This window comes from Pseudorca crassidens, chromosome 8 (assembly GCF_039906515.1).
Source record: "Pseudorca crassidens isolate mPseCra1 chromosome 8, mPseCra1.hap1, whole genome shotgun sequence".
In the NCBI taxonomy this organism is placed as follows: Eukaryota; Metazoa; Chordata; class Mammalia; order Artiodactyla; family Delphinidae; genus Pseudorca; species Pseudorca crassidens.
This window is the reverse complement of record NC_090303.1, coordinates 57,124,034-57,146,862: the sequence shown is the minus strand read 5'-3', so window position 1 is coordinate 57,146,862 and position 22,829 is coordinate 57,124,034.

Sequence of the window (22,829 nt, the reverse complement as noted above, 5' to 3'; positions counted from 1 at the left end):
TTTTCTCTTCATCTGCATTCCTGAGTCTCTTCTGTTGGTAAATATTAGTTGCAGTAGTGAAGAGATACTCCAACAACAGTTCTACAGAGAAAATAGACCCCCACCATCATATCCTAAGTCCCATGGACATATCTTTCCAAGTAAGAAGAGTAGGAAGGCACTGGGGAAAATAAAGGACAAATTAGCATTGAGCTACATAGAATCATAAGTAAGTGCTTACTACTCTTCTTCCACTTTCCCATTTTTTCCCCTAATGCGTTCAACAGTGAAAAAGACTGGCTTCATAGTGACTGGAGTAATAGAGGAGAGCTCCACACTGACCTCTAAGAACAGCTGATGAAAACATGATCCTTTTTAAACTATAGGGAGATTTTAAAACATCATAAGTCAACATTTTATTAGTGCATTTGTACATTACATTTCTTCGGTATTTGGCATTTGTTTTGTCATTGGCAATTAATATACGCTAAAAATGAACTTCTGAAATGCAGTTCTGGCTTGTGTCCATAAGAGAAGAGGGTCCTGGACAATTTTTACTTTTGTCCCAGTTCTTAATTCTTAAGACAATTTAAGAATTCTTCTCATTGAAGAAAAATTCATACCAAAATCCACTTTTAAATAAATACAAAGAACAAGATGTCTGGGTGTAAGAGGTATCTGTCTTTGGGCAGATTTAAATAACTGTATTTGTTTAATGGGAAAAGATTCGGGTAGTTTGTTGTACTGAGTCAGGTTTCCTGGAGACACCCTCAGATTCTGAGACAGAGCTTTGTGTGCAGTAAGTTCATTGGGGAGCGAACTTGAGAACATTTGTAGGGAAGTGAGAGTAGCAGGATTGGGCTGAGGAAGGAGTTGAACTGGAATGCAGTTGCAACAGAGGCTTCAGCTGATCCCACTGGGAGCTCTGGAGTTGAGATGGCCCTTCAGAGTTGCCCCAAATTGAGGCAATGAGTGGGGTCTTTGTATCCCTGCATCAATCCATCTTTAAACCAAGGCTACCTCTGGGGAGAGGGCAAGGCTGCTTCCTTTGGCAGAGGGCAATTCCCAGAAAGAATTACAATGCTGTGATCCTTCAGCAGCCAACCCTCCTGGCAGCTGAGAGAATGAGTGCCTCAGTCCAAAACGGGAACTGAGCAGGTACACAGCATTTGTGCCCTTTTAAATCTTCATAAAATGTGTGTACAATCCGAAAAGGAAATCAATAGATCATCCCTTTATTCAATATTGTACTGGTTTTTGACTCTCAGTCCTCAAACTAAGATGTACAAGAAATATATTATCTTTGATGCCACCTAATTTCAATTCCAAGTCTCCATTCTGCCAGGATACACTGGAAATGTAACTTCACATGTTCTTAGGCCTTCCTTTCCAAGTCAGGGCTATTTCTAGGTTCTAGGGTCTTAAGCAGGGCCAAGGCTTAAAAGCAGGGGGCGGGGGAAATAGGGGATGGTTATTTATAACATGGTCATTCTGGTTGTCCCTAAGAAGACCACTGGCCCCTTTCGTTTGCTCCCTTCAAAGTCACACTTAGGAAACGCCTAGACCTATGGTCCTGTTTCTCTAGCCATTCCCTCTGGAAACTTGCCAACTCCCAAGAACAGTGACAGGGAGAAGGGTCCCTTTCCTCACTGCCCCAGACCCACTGACCTCTTTATTCCTGTGGCCCTAGGGAATATCTTTCTGATTCAGGAGAAGTCCTTATCTACTAACTACGTTGGCAAGTCATTCCACATTTTCGTATAAAACCCAATCCCCTTGAATCTCCAGCAAAGAAACACCAAATGCTTTTTTTCCAGAGGCAGGGAGGACTTAATCTTAAACCCTCCTTGAAGGAAATATTTTCAGTCTACCTTTAACAGGAATCAAAGAAAGGAAAAAAAACAAAACAATTCAGATCCCATATTAAAACAGGCTGAAGATTAATTTTTTGCCAAATCACTTAGAGAGTTCTCATTTCCTACATATTCTGGCTACAAGAAAAAAGTTACATAGTTTTCAATAGTCATGACCAATTGGGTTTTATATACAAGACAATTTCAAGAACAGTTGTCCAAAATGACTCTTAAGTTGAAAGGTTACCTCTTTGAGGCTGAGTTTGAATATAAACACATTGAAACATTTTCTTTTAAATGTATCCAAATTTTAGGCTGGTATTTCCCTCCAACCTAGCCTGTGTATTGTAATGATTTCTGTTAGCAAGCATTTTGAACTTAAAACCCTGGTTCTGACACACTGGCAATGTAATCAGCTACAGGCAGCCCCCAATCTTTGAATGTGTGTTGCTTGCCAAAAGATTGTTTGCACATCTGTTTTTATTAGAATATATGTTCTAAGTGTCACAAAACAATAGTATAAATTGTGTGTGTACGCGCAAAGTTTTTAAGATCTTTATAGCAGGGATAGTTTCTTTCTCCCTTTCTCCCTGTTTATAGAATTTACTATCTAATATTTACATTATAAAACTAATATATGCTCATGCAGAAAAACCTAGAGAGCAAAGGGTAAAAAATTTTAATCATCTATAATTTCACCACTGCTAAAATTAGGTATATATCCTTTTATTTTTCCCTGTGATTGGGAATGTGTATTATTTCTTTTTATCAAGAATTATTATCTGGGCCCGTGAGCCATGGCCGCTGGGCCTGCGCGTCCGGAGCCAGAGCCTGTGCTCCACAACAGGAGAGGCCACAGCAGTGAGAGGGCCGCGGACCGCAAAAAAAAAAAAAAAAAAAAAGGAATTATCATATCAAAGAATATCATATTCTATAATTATCATTATAGAAATCCATATTTCACTTGGTAATATACTGGAAACATAAAAGGCCGATATTTTAGAAGATGACATAGTCCCACTTCCCTTTCTGTGCCTTTATCCTAGGTTTATCCTAGGCCTTGTTCTCTTCTCCCCAGTTTTCCACTTTCAACCCTCCTACCCATACTGCCTTTCCTCTCCCGCTCCCTGGCTCCCTTCTCTGTCTCCTGATTAAAATGTCTACAGTACAGCTGTTCTTGTTTAGGACTTGGAGAGAAATCTGAGAGACAATATTCACTTCAATAGTAAATGACAGGTAGCATCTTAACACCCATCTCTAAGTTGCTTTTTGAAGAAGGTTTATTATGCCTCCTCCCTACCCTTGCCTGCTCCACCCGCCCTACCACCCAGTCCCAATCCATCAGGTCCCAGGCCTGTTGAACTTCCATGCTCCCTCATGCAGTGGCCCTTTCTCTCTATGCCTTCTGTCACTGTCCTAGAGTAGCTGTCATGGAACTCCACCAAGATCTGCAGTGTCCTTCTGCTGTGCATTCCTGACTCCCATCTTTGCTACTTCTACCCGCTTTATACACTGACAACAGATCTGCCTGAAGCACAGCTCAAACTATCCCCTTACTGTCTGCAAAATACAGTCCAAATGCTCAGGCCACAAGGCACCCCTCCAGCCCCATCTTCTATGACACTTGACTTCACACACTCTGTGCCACTGAAACTGAAGAGGACCTTGTGGGGCCCTCCTGGGTACAAAAACCTTTCTGTGTCCCCAGTTTCTTGTTTGTAGGGGTGCCCTGAGTTCCAAAGGCAAGATCCAAACAGTTACTAATTAGGGAAGTGAGGGAATGCAGAAAAAGAGGAAAAGCAGTCAAGAAAAAAATACGGCAGCAATAAAGCAGAGTCCTAGCTCCTCCTCAAGGGATATACATAACATATATGTGTATAGTATAATTGATTCATACCTTTGTATTCTTCGACAGGCACTAAGGCCCCTACCTGGGGGAGGTTGATATCTTCAGGCTGAGCACAAGCATGTAGACCCCAGACTGTTTAGAACCAGAAGGCTAATCATTGAGATTCCTGGAACACCAACCAATCAGAAAAAGGCACACTCCCTGCAGCCCTTACCTCAGATTTGCGTTTAAAACTCTTCCCTGAAAACCACCAGGGAGTTTGGGTCTTTTGAGCATGAGCTGCCTGTACTCCTTGCTTGGCACCCTGCAAATAAATGCTGTACTTCCCTTCACCACAACCTGGTGTCTGTAAAGCGACTTTGCCGCAAGGCAGGCGAGCAGACCCAAGTTCGGTTTGGTAACACCACAACCAAGCCTATCTATTCTCTGTTCCCCGTGCATCCCTTAAACTTTCCCTGGTTCTTGCTTTTGCTCTTTTCATCTTCTCAATCTGAACACCCTTTCTCCCTCCAGCCCACTTTTAGTCTTCACCTGTGTATTTGTATCTAACAAATACTTGTATGAGGTTTGCAATATGCCAGGCACTGTTCTCATCAGTTTCTCTATATTAACTAATTTAACCCTCATAACAACTCTAAGACACAATTATCATTATTATCCCCATTTTAAAAATGGGAAAACTGAGATGCAGAGTTAAGCTTTCTGCTGCCTGTTTAAATACAATCCAAATTTTGAGCCTCAGATTAAATGCCACTGTCCAGAAAGCATTCTCTATTATTCCGAAATGAAATAACAAGAAAGATAAGGTGAAAGAAGAGGATACGGAGGAGCAATTTTTTAAATAACTATATGCAAGGCTTTCTGCTTAGCATTTAACTTGAATTGAACCCTTACCACAAAACTATAAAATTATCCTAACTTTTCAAGTGCAGAAACTGAGGCTCAGAGAGCTTAAGTGCCTTCTCCAAAGTCAAATAGCTGGTTTCTAAGTGGCAAAGCAGGGAAATGTCCCTGCATTTGGGATGCCTATCCCTTCCCACTATCTGATGTATTGTATAAAGAGTGCACATATCCTATATATGATGCATTGTGTGTGTGTGTGTGTATTTATCTCCCTGTAGTAGACTGCATTATTGTTTGCAATTATTTGCTGCCTTCCCTGCAAGAGGATCACACATTCCATCCTGTGGCCATATAACTTGCAGTACTTCCTTGTGGGAGAACATTCATGTCCCTTTCTCATCAGGCTCTGCCATGTGACTTGCTTTGGCCAATGAGACAAGAACACAACCTTTAATTGCCATCGTGCGCTCTTTCCCTTTCCTGGTTTCCTTTCTCCTTTTCCCACTGACATGTAAGTGGCATGCTCCTGATAGAGGCTGCTTCTTCAGGCTGAGTCCTAGAGTGAAGTGAACACACCAGCTGATCTGCATGTGATATGCGCATGAATAATAATAATCCTTTGTTGTTCCACTGAGATTTGGGGATCGTTTGTTACCACGGCACAATATATCGAAAGCTGACTGATAAGCTCCTCTTTTAGACAATAAGCATTTCGAGGGCAAGATGTCTGATTCATCTTTGTACCCTCTTGTACCACTCCCCATATACCCATCCATATCCAATATAAACTTTTATTTGGAAGTCTCTCAATAAGTATTTGTTGAATAAATGAATGTAAATGAATATAATAAATAATTGAAATGAAAAAATATAGGAGTAAGAATATAAAACCAAATGCCTTCCTTCCCTCCCTCCCTTTTTCTTTCTTCTTTCCTTCCTTCCTTCCTTCATCTCTCTGCACCTCTCTCTCTCTCTCTCTCTCTCTCTCTTTCCCAATAGTGGGCAACTTGCAACTTGTGTGATAGCTAGTATTTAACAGATAGAACTGGTCTCTAGAATTAGGAGGCATATTCATGCAGGAAGCATCTCAGTTCTGATGCCAGATTTTCATCATGACCAATGGCTCTATGAGAGACTATCCTTGCCCAGAGCGCTCAAACATTGCCCAGACATGGACCCTGTGGCCCAACATTTGGTGATAGTTCTTGGATTCATAGCTTGATATCCAAAATTCCAGGGACATCGTGTCTCCTTTGTGGAAATTTTTAGCTTTATCAGTACTTCTTGACACTTTGCCACCAGTTATTCCATAATTCAGACAAATCTGAGATTGTTCTCCAAGAGGAGCTATAGAAATTTAAATACAACCTCAAACCTACACCAGCCTATGAACCACTTCTGAAATTGTGACTTGTTTAACAAAGCAAACAAACAACAACGACAAATAGCTCTCTAGCCATTTGACTTTCCTAGCTGAGGATGTAGGGAAATAAATTCAGGCTTCGGTTGTTAACTGCTCCATCCATACGTTCATTTGACTTGGCTGATATGTGAAAGGAAGGAAAGATATTCAGAGTTCTTCTAACTTTCCTTCAGCATTTGGATGCTGGGCCACATCAGCAAAAAAAGTAATTTTATGAATTTGGAGACAAACAAATAAATAGTCTCAGAAACCTTTAATTCTTACAACTCCCATGATCTGAAGTATCAATGAAACAAAATTCTTTAACAATTTCTACCACCTAGGAGGGTTTAAAAGTTTTTTGTGATGCACTCTTTGCTCCCACTCTGACAAATATCCCATAAATTGGTCATGATTAAGACCAAATGGAAGAAGATTAGTGATCTTGATTACATTCTCTATCTTAACATAGAGTTATCCTGGCTTGCAAAGTTCACTGCAGAGACTCCACTAATGAATGAAGAAATGAAGATGGTATGCAAACTTTTCCTTGGACTTCACTAAGGCTATTGAAAACCTTTTTTCCCCTTTGTACTAGAAAATAACCGACCTTTTACAAGTGCATTTAGTTTTTTAGACATTTAGACCAAACTTCTCAGATGTTTTACAGGCCTTACAAATACATACAAGATTTTTGCTAAACTATTCAGGCAGTTGAGCAGCATTTGACCCACACATCATAAATTGATGCCTCTGTTCTATCACTAAGTACATTCAATAAATGTTAGCTTCCCCCCTTTGTTCTGAAAAATTTTTTAGCAGCTATACTTATTGGTTATTTACCATTATTATTATTATTACTAGGCACCCAACAGGGAGCCCTTGATCATTAAGTGCCTATAATTTTTTTTAACACATAAGTTTCTTTTGATGCTCTCTGTTTAATTTGCTTTTCCTGTTTTCCATGCTCCCTTTCTCTACTCAGGTTGAGCCAGGTTTGGGTTTACAGTCAGCAAGTAGTGATACACTGTGTCACAATCATAGCTGTCCCTCTTACCGACACTCAGCTGGAACCCCTGGAACTAACCTTATCAAGCACAGTATTGTTCATTCCAATGTGTTTATTAAAAATCTCTACTACATGTCTGCTCTGCTCTTAAGCACTCTGGGCACAGCCAGAATTAACCTGATGGAAACGCTGAAAGAAGACCTCTTTCCACTGCCCCTTCCACCCAGAAATGCCAAGCCCCACAGGTTAGGGACAGCCTTGGCCCTTGCTACAATGGCATATGGAGCCAGGGCTACAACAGCAAGCTGGCACCACATCTGCCCACCAAGACTTTGGTTACAGACAGGGGCTTGTCTCCATCAAGATATTAACCTGACACTTTTCATCTTCACCCAGATGACTTCGGCAGGGAAGAAGCACTGAGCCGACCCTGAATAATAAAACAGGGATAAAAATGAGAATCAGTATCATTGGAGCCTCTGGATTTGATTCTCAGCAAAGAAAATGCATAGAGAGTGCCCCTGAGGAAGAGCCAACATCCTAAGCTCTACCTTTGTCCTCCTCCCACCACCCCTCTTGTCAATTCTTTGATGTTCACAGGGAAAATCCTCTATAGGGGCCAGATCCTCTCCCACTACATTGCCCCCAAACCCTTATAAGAGGAAGACCTTTCACTTGTGTGGTGCTCTTGGCTTACAGACTGCTTCCACATCCTAGGCCCCAACTCTGCCGCCCACTAGAGGAAAAGAAGCCTCTGTGTTCTCAGGATGCACACTCAGCTCGAGTCCCTGCCCCAGCCATCTTGCCTAAGGTTAAGAAAGTCTGCCTTCCCAACAAACCATGTGTAACTTGGAATTTCCTTAGCAGTTACTGGGGCAGTGACATACCTCTCATCCAGGTTCCTCTGACCTGACAGCTTGACTGGCAAGTGGTAGAAGCAGGGAGATTCCTAAGGGCTAAAGGAACAAGCCATGTGTGCCAGGGCAGGGGGCTTTCTGCCATAGCTTCTGTGTTTTGCACACCTGCTGGATCATGTTTCCAAGGGCAGTTGACATCTGCTGACCTAAGTCTACCTGAGCCTGGAAATAAAGGGGGCTGAAGTCTTTCCATTTCTATTCATAGATTTCAACATCTGTAACCCATAAGCAACAAGGAGTAGTGGGATTTGGGCCTCACGGTCCCAACAGTCCTCCTTGCTTCCTTGTGATCTGGCCCATCATGTAATTCCTTCTATGAATTCTCTCTTAGTGAAAAACTGAATCTCATACAAAAAACATGTTAAAAGTACAAAGCTGTAAACAAAAGAAAAAAGTATACCTCCTTTCCACTCAAACTCCCTCATGCCTCCTGTCAGAGGTTACAAATGTTAATGGTTACTTGCATATTCTTCAAGGACTATTCTATACATAATAAGGGGGAAAATATACGTATATATAAACCTGAAGTTCTTAAAGAATGAAATAATAAACCTGCATCAATATAAAAGCAGAAAAGAGATAGTGTGAGACTATTCAGCATCACTTAGAGGCCATCTATGGACCAAATTCTTCATTAGCTTAAAGACACTCATATCACTCATAGATTAGAGCTTTTCCAATGATAAGTTAAATGTACATTATGCACTTTTTCTTTTTTTTGCTAAGGCTAACAACCAAAGTGAATAATCTTTCCTTATCAATGTAATTCCTTCCCTCCAAGGAAGCTTTATATGGTATCAGTCAACTTTTAAAACTTAACATCTCTGAGAGCATACTGGCTCCTAGTAAGTTTATTGTTGAGCCTTTGCTTAGAAAACAAATCTCTTTTTGCACATTGAATAGGAGGGCTACTGAGAAGTGGCCCTTTAGCCTCATGCAGGTGTTCTACTTTGCTTCTAGCTAGCCAAGTCCTTCAGGAACTTCTAATGGCAGAAGTAACAGCCTTTACTAGTTGGCTTCTGTCCACTGGAAAAGACTCTTGGACCAGGCAAACACTGGACAATACTGAGTCCTGAAACTAACAGCTAATATTCACTTAGAACTTCCCTGTGCCAGGCTCTACCCTAAAATTGCATGTACATATACGTGTACCCTCTGACCCCTTGTGGTACGTATGCCTAGTAGTCATGCTTTACAGATGAAGAAAATAGGTCTTAGAGAGGTTAAGTAAACTGGCCCAGGAGCAAAGCTCTGCTCTAATAAATGGCAGGCAGGGACTATTCTGAGAGCACAGCCTGTGCTCTCAAACCCTTGGATCACTCAATCTATTCCCCGCTTTTCGAAAGTTCACATTACACCACTAAACACATTTTACTAAAGACTTACATTAGTATTTGTTTTCGATAACAGGAAGAAATCCGAAGAGGATTTTTGCTTTCCCCAAAACAGGTGAAAAGTGAAAATAGTGGTCAGCATTTGTTTTGCAGTGAGTGGTTATAGAGGCAGCAGGCACTCTGAGTAGTGAGAGCAGCACCATCAAGCTCCTTCCCCTGGAACCACGCTCAGCACCTCAGCATCAGGCTGCCTTCACTTTGAACTGTGTCTGTGAGCATCTGTGCTTGATCTCGATTTATTTTGTGCACCTGTTAACAAGATGTGTCCTAAGGTAATTGCTTCTTTGCTGTATGCCATTTCGGCTTAGGAGAGTTTTCGTAGGAACACTCTACTTTCCGATAGCAGGGAAATCCTGTATATCCTGCCCGCTTTCAAGTGAATCCTGATTACCATTCACGGCATTCACCAACTTCACCAGCAATCCCACGTGTTATTTTATGCACATCATTCCCCCTGAAAGGAAGGCTCTCCTTTCTCCTCCAGCAAGGCTGACCCGAAGCCTCTGACACCTGTTCTTAGATCTTAGCAGATGTCTCTGGGTATGAATTTGCACATCTGGCATGTTTGTGCTTTTTTAAATTATTTGTTATTATAACTGGTGATTTGTATGTGGTTGAAAGACCTTTCACCCTTGTGGACTGACTGGCTTCGATGCCAATGCGGTCTTAGTGAATTGGTGCCATCAGAGAGAGGTGTGCCCTTTAATATGAGAGTTAATCCAGAGACAAGGTAAAGAGTGAGCTCCACACCAAACCTTTCCTGCTGCTATGGCATGGATATGCACTTTGGAAATCCAGGTAAGTTATTTCATCCTGGCTTAGGAAGTGACACATTCAGAGAGAAAGGGAAATGTCTTAATTCTGGAGTGTGGGCTGAACATGGGCAGTGGATTGTGACAAATGCTGCATTTGGTCTCATTGGTATTCCCAGCATGGACTGTGCTACTGAGAATCCAGAAATTATGTTCTTATCTGGGGACTCCTGCTCCTGCACCCCAGAGGATCTTTGCCTTTTGAGGAAATATAGCTCCCACGGTCTCCAGGCATGTTCCAGAATTGCTGTGGTTGCTGAGGTGTGAGATGAGAATGCCTATTTCCATGGAGGCCAGCCACTTCTGTGGGCCCTCAGGCAACTGCTTTTACCTCTCCTATTACTCTCACTGTTTAATATTCACCATGCTATCACTGGAGCTAAAGTACAACCAAGAAGGTCTCTCTAAAGAACAGGCTAGGCAAGCAAGAGCTGCTGCAGCCTAAAGCACTGGAGGAATCACACACCCCATGGACAAATGCAGATCAAAAATAGCAATTTGAGGTCATAACTAACTTCTGGGTGAATGGCTTTATAAAACCAAAGGCCTTAATCAAATAAAAAACAGGTTTGAATAACTGCATTTGGCACAGGAAAGCAGGAAGAGAACCCAACGGACTAGGTCAACTGGTCTCCTGTTGCCTTCCACAGACACATCACCAACTCCCTCCTCTTCAGCTTTCCCTTGGTGGCCCCGGGAAGGTGAGCATTCCTTCCTGAGCTTGTAACACAGATTAGTTAGAATCTCTGTTGGAGCAGCACAGTGGATTTGGCACTGCTTTCGAGAAACAGTCAAAACAAAGTTATTTATCATCCTTTAAACTCTAGAGGTCCATGTACACTTGACACACAGAGAAAGAACAAGAAATGGAGGGACTGGGCTCTGTTTCTCCCCTAGCCAGCTACTCATTCTCTCTCAGACTCTCACCTCTGAAGTTGAATTTGTTCCTGATACGATTTTTAGTTTAGTAGATCCATTATGTTTTTACTCTGAGAGATTAGCATGCAGTGCAGGTGTAAGTGTAGGTGAAGGCACAGTGTAGGAGAAAGTAGAGACTAAGTGTACAATTTTCTCCTGATGCCATGACAAGGGTAAATGAGGACAACCAACTCTGTTCTGGTTAATGCATAACCATTAGGTGGAGAGTGGAGCTGTCATACTCAATGCCCTCTTTGGAACCAAAGAATCTTTCTTTCCTCTGCTCTTCCCCCTAATTCTTACCCTGCATAAAACAATTCCAAGGCTAGATTTGAATGTTTCTGTTTCTTTGGTTATGGATTCCTTACAGCCCTTGGGCCGCTAATATTTCAAGATAAAGGTCAGTTGTATCAATAGAATGTAGCATAAATGAAAATAGTTTTAGCTACACAGCATGCTTTCCTACCTGCTAAGAAACAAAAGTGTGTGTGGTTTTCACAAATGGGATGCTGCTTATTAGATGCAAGAAACAAGTATCTGGTCCTTCTCCAAAAGAGGCTGCCTTGAAAACTCTTGCCCAGTCATTAAACCAGAGAGGTCTGTTTCCTTACACTGAGGTGTTCGCTCTTTCAATTCCATTTTCTGCCACATCCATCCTATTTCGTTTACGTGTGGGGGTCTCTTGTTAGGAAAAAGGAAAGTGGGTTAACGGAAGTATCTCAGGTTCTCTTCTTATATGCCTAAAGTCCCTATGGAATAGATATCATAGTTTCTACAACAAGAGCAGCACCACCTTTACGTTCTATCTGGTTCAGATAAATATCTTTAATCACTTTCAAGTTGAAGCAAAAGGAGCTTGGCAATGGGAAACTTTGGAACACTCTGATTCCTAAAAAAGAGAACTTAGGGGCAAGCTGCAGATACGTGTGTAAGTCATCTTGTGAGCATCAGAAGGATTCCTGATCCCTATGCTACTTTCAGGATCCCCTAATCAAGACAGCCCCTACCTGTTGCAGTTATATCCATACGACTCACGTACTCTGTGCACATAGCAGAAGGCAGCTGCTCAACTTAAGCTGCTCCCTCCAGAGCCGAACCTTTTCTTTATGAGGCACATTGCCACTTAGCAGGTTGAAGACAGATTCTAAGTAGTAAGTGAGCTGGGTCCCTGCCGAGTGATAGACAAGAACACAAGCTGACAAAGGCTTTGAGTCTGTCTGTAGTGTCCCCTTCATCCATTCCACATGGGGGAGAAGGGAGGCTAGGTGGAGGAATGTGCCCCAGGAGCACTCCATAGTGATGGTCAGAAAAATGCCCACCCAGTCAGATCTGCAGGAGCTGTGGATTGTCCTTTAAGGGAAAGACAAGGAGACGGTTAAGTCAGAAGGGCTTAAATGTCTGGCTCCTTCTTGGTCTCTTGACTCTGAAGTGAGTGAAGAAGACATATGCCAAATTTGGACTCATCTTGCTGTGGGGACCAGAATTCCTGATGCACTAGAGAGCTTTTCCATTTCCAGGGCAATTACTTTGCAGATCCTACCCATTTTCCACCTAATGTCTAAAAATTCAGCTCTTCCTAAGTGCAGCTGCTCCATGAAAAAGAATCACAATTCCTGCCCCTTTGCTGTTTCAACTCAACAATGAAGAAAACAAAGAGAAACCTAAGAAGAAAGTTCTCCATTCTCTACTTTCATAACCCTCATAGAGGCAGAGCAGGAAGCGCTCGACATAAATATTCTCTTGCTGGATCCTATTAAAAGGAGATTTTCAGCACACGATAGAGAGGCAAAGTATCAACAAATTGTCACTGCTCATCTGCTGGCTGCTCCTTAGTTTCTCGCTGAACCCCAAAGCTATATCCACATAGAAATCTTCTCCTCAGTGACTTTTCTGATATTGGTGTTGAGACTTAGTTCTACTTGTTTTTATCTTACAAGGAAATTATTGGTTTCAGTTTATTGGTTTATTTTCAAACTTCTCCTAAAAGCAGAACTTACTGTATTAGGTTGATAATACTACCGATCATTCTCTTTTACTAAACAATAACCCAGTTCTCTCACTAAGATAAACCTCACCATTTTGGACCTCAAAGTTTATCCAGTTCAGTCCAACATGATTTTCTCCTAAGAGCTTTAAACTTCTACATGGATGCAATTAAGACTCTGTCATTTTAGAGGGTTGGGCAACCACCTTTATCAGAAATATTGAATCAATCCCCTTTGAAGACCTCATCCTTTCAAAACATGAGCTATATCCAACACTGATTTCTAGAAAATTCCCTTTGACTCATGAGCTGGGCCTAGACATTGATTTTGGAAGATGGACCGACATTTTCTTACTAACAGGGATTTGCTTTCTTCTCGTGATGTAATGTGGCCCTCATATTCCTAATACAAATTTATGAACTTTTCACTGCTGAATTGATGCTATAAAAACAAAATAATTTTCAGACCAAAGGCCATGTATGTGTGATTTTGACAGCCCTGTGTGTCATATTGCAAGCAACGATTTTTCTTAATATCAGCCACTGAAACAAAGTTATGTGTAAGTGATGTTGTTATTATATGGACCCACTGATGGCCAGGCTAAATGCAGTATGATTTCTCTTCTGGAAATTGTTTGCTGTCTCATCCTTATATGCATCCAGGCACTAAAAATCATTTTGACTTCAGCCTCAGGTTGCCCTGTCCCTAACTACGTGTTCCAAAACTTGCAAGGGAAATCAAACCATCCCAGAGAGAAGCTGTATCTATTTTGGATCATCAGATTATATAAATGATCCAGGTGTTTATTTGACTCTTTATTTTCCTCCTCTTAATTAAAACTCTTTGAAGTTAATTTATTGGCATTTTTAACCTATTGCACTATTTGCCTAAAGATGCAATTTAAAAAATTCCTACCAGGAGTAACCACGGCAATAACCAGGTGGCTTTCAGCAATGCTTGTTTATTTTGAATGCAACATCGTGGTCTTTTTTCATTTTTAATTTCACAAGGGGAAATCTAGCATTTGTACTTTTTGTTTGGGGCTGTAATCACCGGAACAAACTCAAGAAAAGGAAACAGAGCCCAGAAGAATGAGGGATAATTTACAATTAAACCCATGAAAATAAAAGGGAGAGAGCAAAGAGGGAATTAATGACTTAACAAGAGTTCAGTCCGACCTGCTCCACGGTTTTGTTGACGTCCTGACAAAACCGAATATCACTTTGACCCACTTCAAGCTGCCCTAGAACTGGCACCTGGTCTCAATCTAGCCATGTGTGTGGGTCTCAATCTTTTCTTTGTGTACCTCTGAGAAGTAGAGGAAGAGAACTTTTAGGAATCTGAACTTATTTTTCCCTGTCTGGCTTTTTTTAAACCTGCTCCCTGCATTCTCTTTGTACATAATGATTTCTTTAAAAAATTTAGCCCATTTCTTATACATGATATTCAAAGGCATTTGCTCTCGTTTTCTTTAATTGATTTTGCACATTCATTTGTTTCATTCATTCTTTCAATGGGCCGTTATTAAGGTCCAAACAAGCTAGGGATTTGGGGAAAAGGGAGGCCCGCCAAAGTGAATTAGCAACGTTCTTGACTACTCCAGGAAGCTAAAAATCTCTCCCTTGTAAGAAGCTTATAAAAAAAAAATTGAGAGGACTTGGCCTTGGAATTTATTTGGCACAATGGAATCATTTTCAAGAAGCCAGGAGTAGGCCAATGGGGAGTGATCAGTAGGAAAGCAGGAAGAAGAGGGCACAGTCATCAAGGCGAGGGGAGCTTCCAGTTTTACAGAAGCTTAGGGCTCAAAGAGCAGAGCTGGAGAAGCTGGCTGGGGGTGGTCACACAGCGAACGCCACTCTGGAGCAGCTGGAGTGGGGACCTGTAATGGAGAATCTCTCATACAAATGCCTTACAAATTTCATTTAGGATCACAGAGTTAGTAAGCTGAAAGTGATGGTGGAAATCCAGGCCAGTCCATACACGTTACAGATAAGGGACCTGAGGTCCCGATGGGTTACATTACAGTCTGGGGTCACATAACCAATTAGAGACAGCCTGGACAAGAACTCTTAGAGTCAGCTTTTTTATTGCTTAAAAGCAATAGTATTCAGTAAGAAGGAGATAATAGCACAAGAAGGCAAGACTAGAAGACAAATAAAACCATACAGCATTTTTACTCCAGATTCAGGCTTGTTTTCTCAGAAGAGTAGAAATATAACTAGGACATGTACTATTAGAAGGAGTTAAGGGTGGGTCTCAAGGGGCTCCAAACTAGAAGAGAAGGGCTCATAGTACAAAGAACTTCTCCTGACCATCTTACCCTAAAGTGGTCTGTCATCCTACACACAGACACCTTGGCAGCCTTCCTTCTGACTTATTCTTATCTAGAAATGGACAACCAAAGAATACAAGCTATGAAGGAAAGTCTATAATACACCAGAGAATATATGAGGTAAACCAAGAAGAAAACATGACCCTGGAGGATACAGAGGAAAGAGACTGCTACCTCTGAGGCCTGGAAAATGTGAGCAAACACTTAACTTCTAGTAACTTATAATCATAGTCACTGTAACATGGTAACACACGTTCAAATGTAGTCTCCATTTGGGCATGGCTGATAGAAAGAATTTTGTTATCCAAAGATTAGATGGTGAAGGAAAAGAAATTCCAGGTAAATCAGATCTACCTAAAATGAGAATCAAAATTTTAATTTTTGACTGTGACCGTGTCTTCAATTTAAAACTAAATACTACAAAACGTAAGTTTACTGTATTTATAAAATTTTATCTCACAATTGCAACTACTAATTTTTAGAACAAATAATTAATCAATTGTGACCGTATCTATTTATTTTTGAGGAAGAGGTATAATTTTTCCACATAGCTCCTTGAGTTATATTCTACTTTCTCAGCATGATCATTAAGAAGGTCATTTTTGCAGAAACATTTGGGAGGTCAATTCTCTCAAAGGTTTCTATTAATCCTTTGATATCCAGACAATTCTCTTTTGGAGTTACTATTCTGTTCTCTTCTACCATTGTTAACTTAAAAGAAAAACTAACAGATACTCTTTTGTCAAAGGCCTTCCAAAGTTTCAGTTTTTTGTCACCACTTAAAAATGCTCTGTCTTTGCTTGAGTCAAAGCTTTGTTTTGCAATTTATTTGCCTTGTAGTTACATCACCTGCACTTCCCTTCAGAGGGCAGTCCTAGCCTGATGTCAGTTAGTGAGTTTATTTCAAGTGTACAGAGGTTCCTTCTCCTCCTGTTGGATTTTGGAACAGCTTAGGCTAGTTTATGTTCTGAAACTAAAATGCTAGTTGAAAGCCTAGTCATGCTCATACACATAAAAAATCCCCATACACATATACCTTCTGCAGGTTGACTTATCTCTTTCGTGTGCCTGAATTTGGGAGGAAAGGTGTTGCCACTACCATCTCACCAATTATGAAATCATGACCCCTGTGACTTCTGGAATAACAATTTCAAGGTTAATTATAAAACCTATAATGTGATGCTATAATTTATAGTGAATCCTTTGGTAAGGACCACTGTCAGCTCACCTGGAGGACATAAGCCCACAGAGGGCTGAGAAGTGGCTGGTAGAATTATGGGCTCCATAAATTATACCCCCTTTGCCACTAAAACAAATCCAGCGCTACAAATTCTGCACAGGCTGTGACTACAGAAGGATGTGGTTGGGTATCAGTGATATGGTGGAAGATTCTGTGTCCACCTGTGATGGCTAATTTTATGTGTCAAACTGACTGGGCCAAGGGATGTCATATATTTGGTCAAACATTACTCTGGGTGTGCCTGTGAGGATATTTCTGGATGAGATTGGCATTTGAATTGGTAGACTGAATGGAGCAGATTATCCTTCCTAATGTGGGTGGGCCTCAACCACTCAGTAGAAGGCCTGAATAAAAAAGGCTGGATAACAGGGAACGCCTCCTGCCTGACTGCCTTGAGCTGGGGACATCACTATTTTTTTTCCTGCCTTCAGTCTCAAACTGAAACATCGGCTCTTCTAAGGTCTCAAGCCTACCAGCCTTCAGACTGCATATTTACACCATCAACTCTCCTGGTTCTCAGGCCTTCAGACCCAGACTGGAACTACACTATCAGCTCTCCTGAATCTCCAGCTTGCTGAGTGTTCTTAAGACTTGTCCTCCTTCATATATAAGTAAGGGAGTAGCTTCTGCATCAGATGTTCAAATCTCAGTTCTGCCGCATGCTAGCTATGACTCATCTACCTTCCCTGTACCTCAGTTTCCTCACTTGATAAACGGGACTAATAATAAAACCTATCCCGTAGGGTTTTTGTAAGGATCTAATAAGTGAAAACATGTAAGAGTATGTGGAATATAGTAAGTGCTCTATAAATATTAGCTATAGACTTTGATCTCAGAAACACATACAAATTATGACTCTTGTATTTATGCCCCTGAATTTGGTGTCTCCCAGAGCCCAGTCTGCTTACTGATGGGGTTTTAAGATCTGGCTCATGCTCTCTTCGCATCTCATCCCTGGCTTTTGTGACCTTTTGCTTGTTTTTACCTCTCTTAACTATCCTGAATCACAACCATTCCTGCAAATAATTATATCCCTGGGCTGACATTGTCACCCTGACCAACAGAATCCATCTCAGAGGTCCCAGAACTCAGAATGTGAAAAAATGTTAGGACTAGAAAGTAACTTTGAGAGCATCTACTGCAAACAGATTTAAGACTTTTTCTTTTATGGAGATAAAAGTTATATGTGCCTTTAGTAGTAAAATTCAGAAAACACAGAAAAGATCATCTTTCCTTAGTTTGCATGGTAGATAAAGTCACTTCGTTCTCTGGACTCCCACAGCAATTTTTAATAACCTTCTTTTATAAGTCAGTGGTTTGTGTTTTTCACTTGTCTTCCCTTGAGACTGAGGCCTTCAAAGCAAATCAGTGTATGTCCTGTGTCTGCCACTTTCATTCATGAATGGATGTATGACTAAATTACTAATTATATAATAGAATAAGTGGGTGAGTGAAGGAAGAAGACTAATAACATTTTTCACCACAGTCTTATCCTATAGGTGCCAAATCACTGGAGACTGGAATGAAAGTCTTAACTATAATTCAGGCTGTATTATATGTGTACACATTTTTATGGCTTACACTGAAAATTAAGTGCTTGATAATGACCTATTTCATTTTTATGAATGTGTAAATTAAGATAATAAAATCTGAAATTAAATTCACAGACCAGCCTCAATTCAGCCATATCCAGTTTTCCTTGCTATGTCCTTTCTAGGGCATTCAGCTCAGAATTTTAGCTCAGTATATTTGTAAATTTTCTGGGCTATCTCTTTCCCTGTATTAACTTTTTCACTGATTCCAATAGCTTCTTTTAGAGATGACTAAGTGATCCAAGGTTAGTTGTGGTAAATAAAAAACAGATTCACAAAGGCATGTCTCTTTCTGTGACCTTCTCAGGAACTTAATGAAAATTAGCTCAAATATAAAGAGCTAATAAAGCACATTTTAAAATGACATGGAGCCTGGACCTTATCAAGCTCCTAGATCTATTAATAATTTGTAGGAAATAAAGCCTGGAGAAATATGGCGGTGCAGTTAGCAAAATCACAACTGTAGCAAAAACTCTACAAGGCAAAGACTGGTTCCTGAAAAAATAAACAAGGAGAGAGTGAGGTATGGAGAGAGAAGAGGGAGATGGAGGGGTAACCTATAAATTAAAAGAGACTTAAGATGTGCACCAACAAAACCCAGGTGTGGACCTTATTTGGATCTTGATTCAAGCAAACAAATGGTGAAAATAAAGTGACATTTATGAGATAATTGAATAAGGTACATTTTAAAAATCATCATCAGTTTTTAAAAGGTGAGAAAATGGTATTGTGATTGTATATTTTTAAAGTATTCTTATCTTTTACAGGTAAATATTAAATTATGAGTAAAATAATTTAATTTTTCAGCTTTCAGATAATATAGGAGGCACTTCTACTTTCAGCCAAGATGGAGTAACAGGGGGCCAGACTTACCCCCTGCCTAAAACTCCCTCTCCTCCAAAAAAGACAAAATGTATGAAACAATGGTTATTATGGCAGTGGACATCAGGCAACAAAGGACAGTATTCCCTGAGAGATAGGGGAAAAAAGAGGTGAGTCCTATTATCGCCACTGCTTTCTGCATTGAGAAAGCTTCTAGATAATGGTCCAGGAAAGATGTAACCCAAGAAGAGTCCAAGGGACTCCCTGAGTTGAGAGTCCAAGGAGAGTATTGTTGGCAGGACAGAATACTGCAAATGAGAGATGTGCACGAAGAATCCTAGAGATACATGGCCAAGTCCCTGTTGAGTATTCAATTAGAGTACAGGTCAGTGCATACATGTGAGGAAAGTATCTTATGCTGGGGAAAGAACTATCCAAAAGAGTAAGAGGGAATAGTGCCCTGGTCTCACACAAGGCTGAGGTAGTGCCTGCTACCACCAACCAGACTGGAGAACCTATAATTCAAGGGGCATGGGGTTGAGTCTTGCCTCAGCAGTAGGGGATAATTAGACCTCGACAGAGCATTGCTCTGGACCTGTTTAACAAATCATAAAAGCAAGACCCAAAAGGATCAAACTGTTTCCAAGTAACTTAGCTGTATCCAAGAACTATGCTCAAGATTATTCATAAGAATACAAAAATATCCTCTACCCAGCAAGGTAAAATGTATAATAGATAGATAGATAGACAGATAAATAGAGATAGATAATGTATGATTTATAATAAAAAATTAGGTCTGCAAAGAAGCAGAAAAGCACTACTTATAATTAAGAGGATAATCAATCAATAGAAACTGACAAGAAACTAACACAGATTTTAGAAACAGCAGACAAGGACATTAAAAGTTATAATAACTGTGTTTCAGATGTTCCAATGCAGTGGCTGGAGTGGCTATATTAATAAAAGAAAAAATAGAGTAAAAGATGAAAAAATTGCTAGAAACAAAGAGGGATGTTTTAGAATGATAAAAAGGTCAGTGCATCAGGAAGATAAAATAATTTATACATACATGCACCTAACATCAAAGCCTGAAAATACAGGAAACAAAAAGTGACAGAATTGAAGGCAGAAATAGATAATATAACAATACTAGTTGGCGATGCAATATCCCGCTCTCAATAATGGATAGAAAAACTATACAGAAAATTAACAAGTATATAAAAGGTTGAACAGAACTATCAACCAACTTGACCCTAACATCTGTAGGACGCTCCACCCAACAATAACAGAATATGCATTCTTTTTAAGTTTACATAGACATTTACTAAGACCATAATCTGTTACATAAAACAAGTATTAATAAATTTAGAATAATTCTGTTATACAAAGGGTTTTTTCTGACCACAATAATATTACTTTAGAAATAAATAACAGAACAACATCAGGAAAATCCCCAAATATTTGTAAGTCAAACAACACATTTCTAAGTAACCCATGTGTCATAAAATAAATTAAAAGAGCATACACAAAGTTTTTTCAATTGAATGAAAATGAAAACATAGTATATCAGAATTTGTGGAAAGCAGCTGAAGTAGTACTTGCAGGGAAATATATGACAATACATGCCTTTATTAGAAAAAAAGAAAAGTCTCAAATCAATTACCTCAGCTTCTACTTTAAGAAACTAGAAAAAAAGAGCAAATTAAATCAAAGTAATCAGAACAAAAGAAATAATTATAATCAAGTGGAAATCAATTGAATGAAACACAAAAAAGTAGAGTAAATCAATGAAAAAAACTGATTCTTTGAGAAGATCAATAAAGCTAATAAACTTCTAGCTACAATGATCATGACACAAAGACAAAGAACAAAGTATCAATATCAGGAATGAGAAAGTGACACTATTCTACAGATATTAAAATGATAACAAGGGAATGTCATGAACATCATTATACATGTAAACTTGACAACTTAGCTAAAATGAACAACTTCTTTAAAAAACACAAACCATCAAAGCTCCCTCAAAAAGAAATAAATAAATTGAATAATCCAGATCTATTAAAGAAATCATATTAGTAGTTAAAATCCTTCCCACAAAGAAAACTCCAAGCCCAGAAGAATTCTACCAAACGTTTAAAGGAGAAATAATGACAATTCTATACAAATTCCTCCAGTAAATTCAAGATGACAGAATATTTCTCAACTTTTTCTGAGGTCAGCGTTATACCAAAATCAGATAACAAAATCAGACAATGGCATTGTAAGGAAAAATATCCACAGAAAACAGAGATTCTTACAAAGTTATTGTAAGATCCAATGAGAAAACCAATGCTCAAGTCCTCTCTATTCTACCTTCTAATTATCATCTAAGACACTTCTTCCCATCCCAAGGAACTTTCAGATCCCCATCCTGTTGTATCTGGACCATTTCCCAAACCTCCTTACTGTCTTCCCTTTTACTTTCAATCTCCCAAATGCAGTACTCCAGATAGAGGTATCTTCTTAAAATGTAAATCTTGGCCTCAATGGCCCTCTGTCCCCAGGTTAGAGTCTAAACTCCTTGACAAGCTTATAAGATCCTTCATGATCTGACCTGCTGGTCCCCAGACTCATCATCTTCTTCTTCCTCATGCTTCTTTCTGTGATCCAGCCACACTGCCCTGCTTGCCCTCCCCCAACATGTAAGTCAAGTGCTCGTTCTTTCTTCTGGACTCTGATATCCACTGTTCCCTCTTCTTGGAATATTTTCTCTACCCTACCCATCCCCATCTCATCTGCTTCTGGTTAACTAGACATATTATTTTTAAATAGGTAACAATTCCTCCATGGACTTTTTCTGACTCTTCCCACCACCCATCTCTGAGTCAGGTGCCCTCCTAACGCTCCCATAGATCATTTTGCTACCACTGCTACAGCATTCATTATGACCTATGACAGTTTCCTGCTTATTTTCTCATTAGGTTCTTATCTCTTTAAGGTCAGAGACCATGTGTTGCTCACTGAGATCCTCCCAACATCCAGAACATTCTGAGAGATAGAAAGGATGCTCAACAAATATTTGTTAAATGGATAACAGTTCCATTTATTAAATGCTTACAGTGTTCCAGGCCTGTGCTGGGGACTTTATAGGCATTATCTTTTTCTTAGCACATCCATCCAAGAGGTACTATTCTATATCCACTTTCCAGAGGAGAAAACTGATGTACAGAAAGTGATACAACTCATGTGACATCACAGATGTCAGATATATTCTAGAGTCAGAATTCAAATCCAAGTCAAGGGGTCTCTAGAGTCTATGCTTCTAACCACAATCATTTACAAAGTAATGAATGAATGATTTCAACAGCTACTTACTGAGTACCTCCCATATGACCTGGCCTGTTCTTGGTCCTGAGGATACTGCAGTGAATAAAATAGACCAAAATCCATGACTTCGAGCTTACCTACAAGGGGAGAAGACAGTCAATAAGCAAAATACGTAAATAATTTGATGTACTGTAGAGGGAAGAAAGGCAAGAAAGAGACATTGGGAGTCACCCAATTTTAAATAGGGTGGTCAGGGGAGGCATCACTGAGAAAATGACATGTGACCAATGCACAAATGTGAATAAATGGACAAAAGCTCGTCTAACATTTCACAATGCTCTTCAAGCAAAGACTTTCAGATAAATAACAAATGTGTGGTGTTTTTAGACTAAAAAATAATTTGTCTTATATTTGTATTTGTTAAATTTGGCAACCCTGCACTCATGGGCAAACCTTACCTCTATGTCAGACCAGGAGGAACTGCTTTTAATTACCAATTGTGGGTCTATGGGATCTGTGATTTTCTGACTATTCTGAAAGATGAGATTGCAGGGCATTGGTGTATTAGCATGCAGC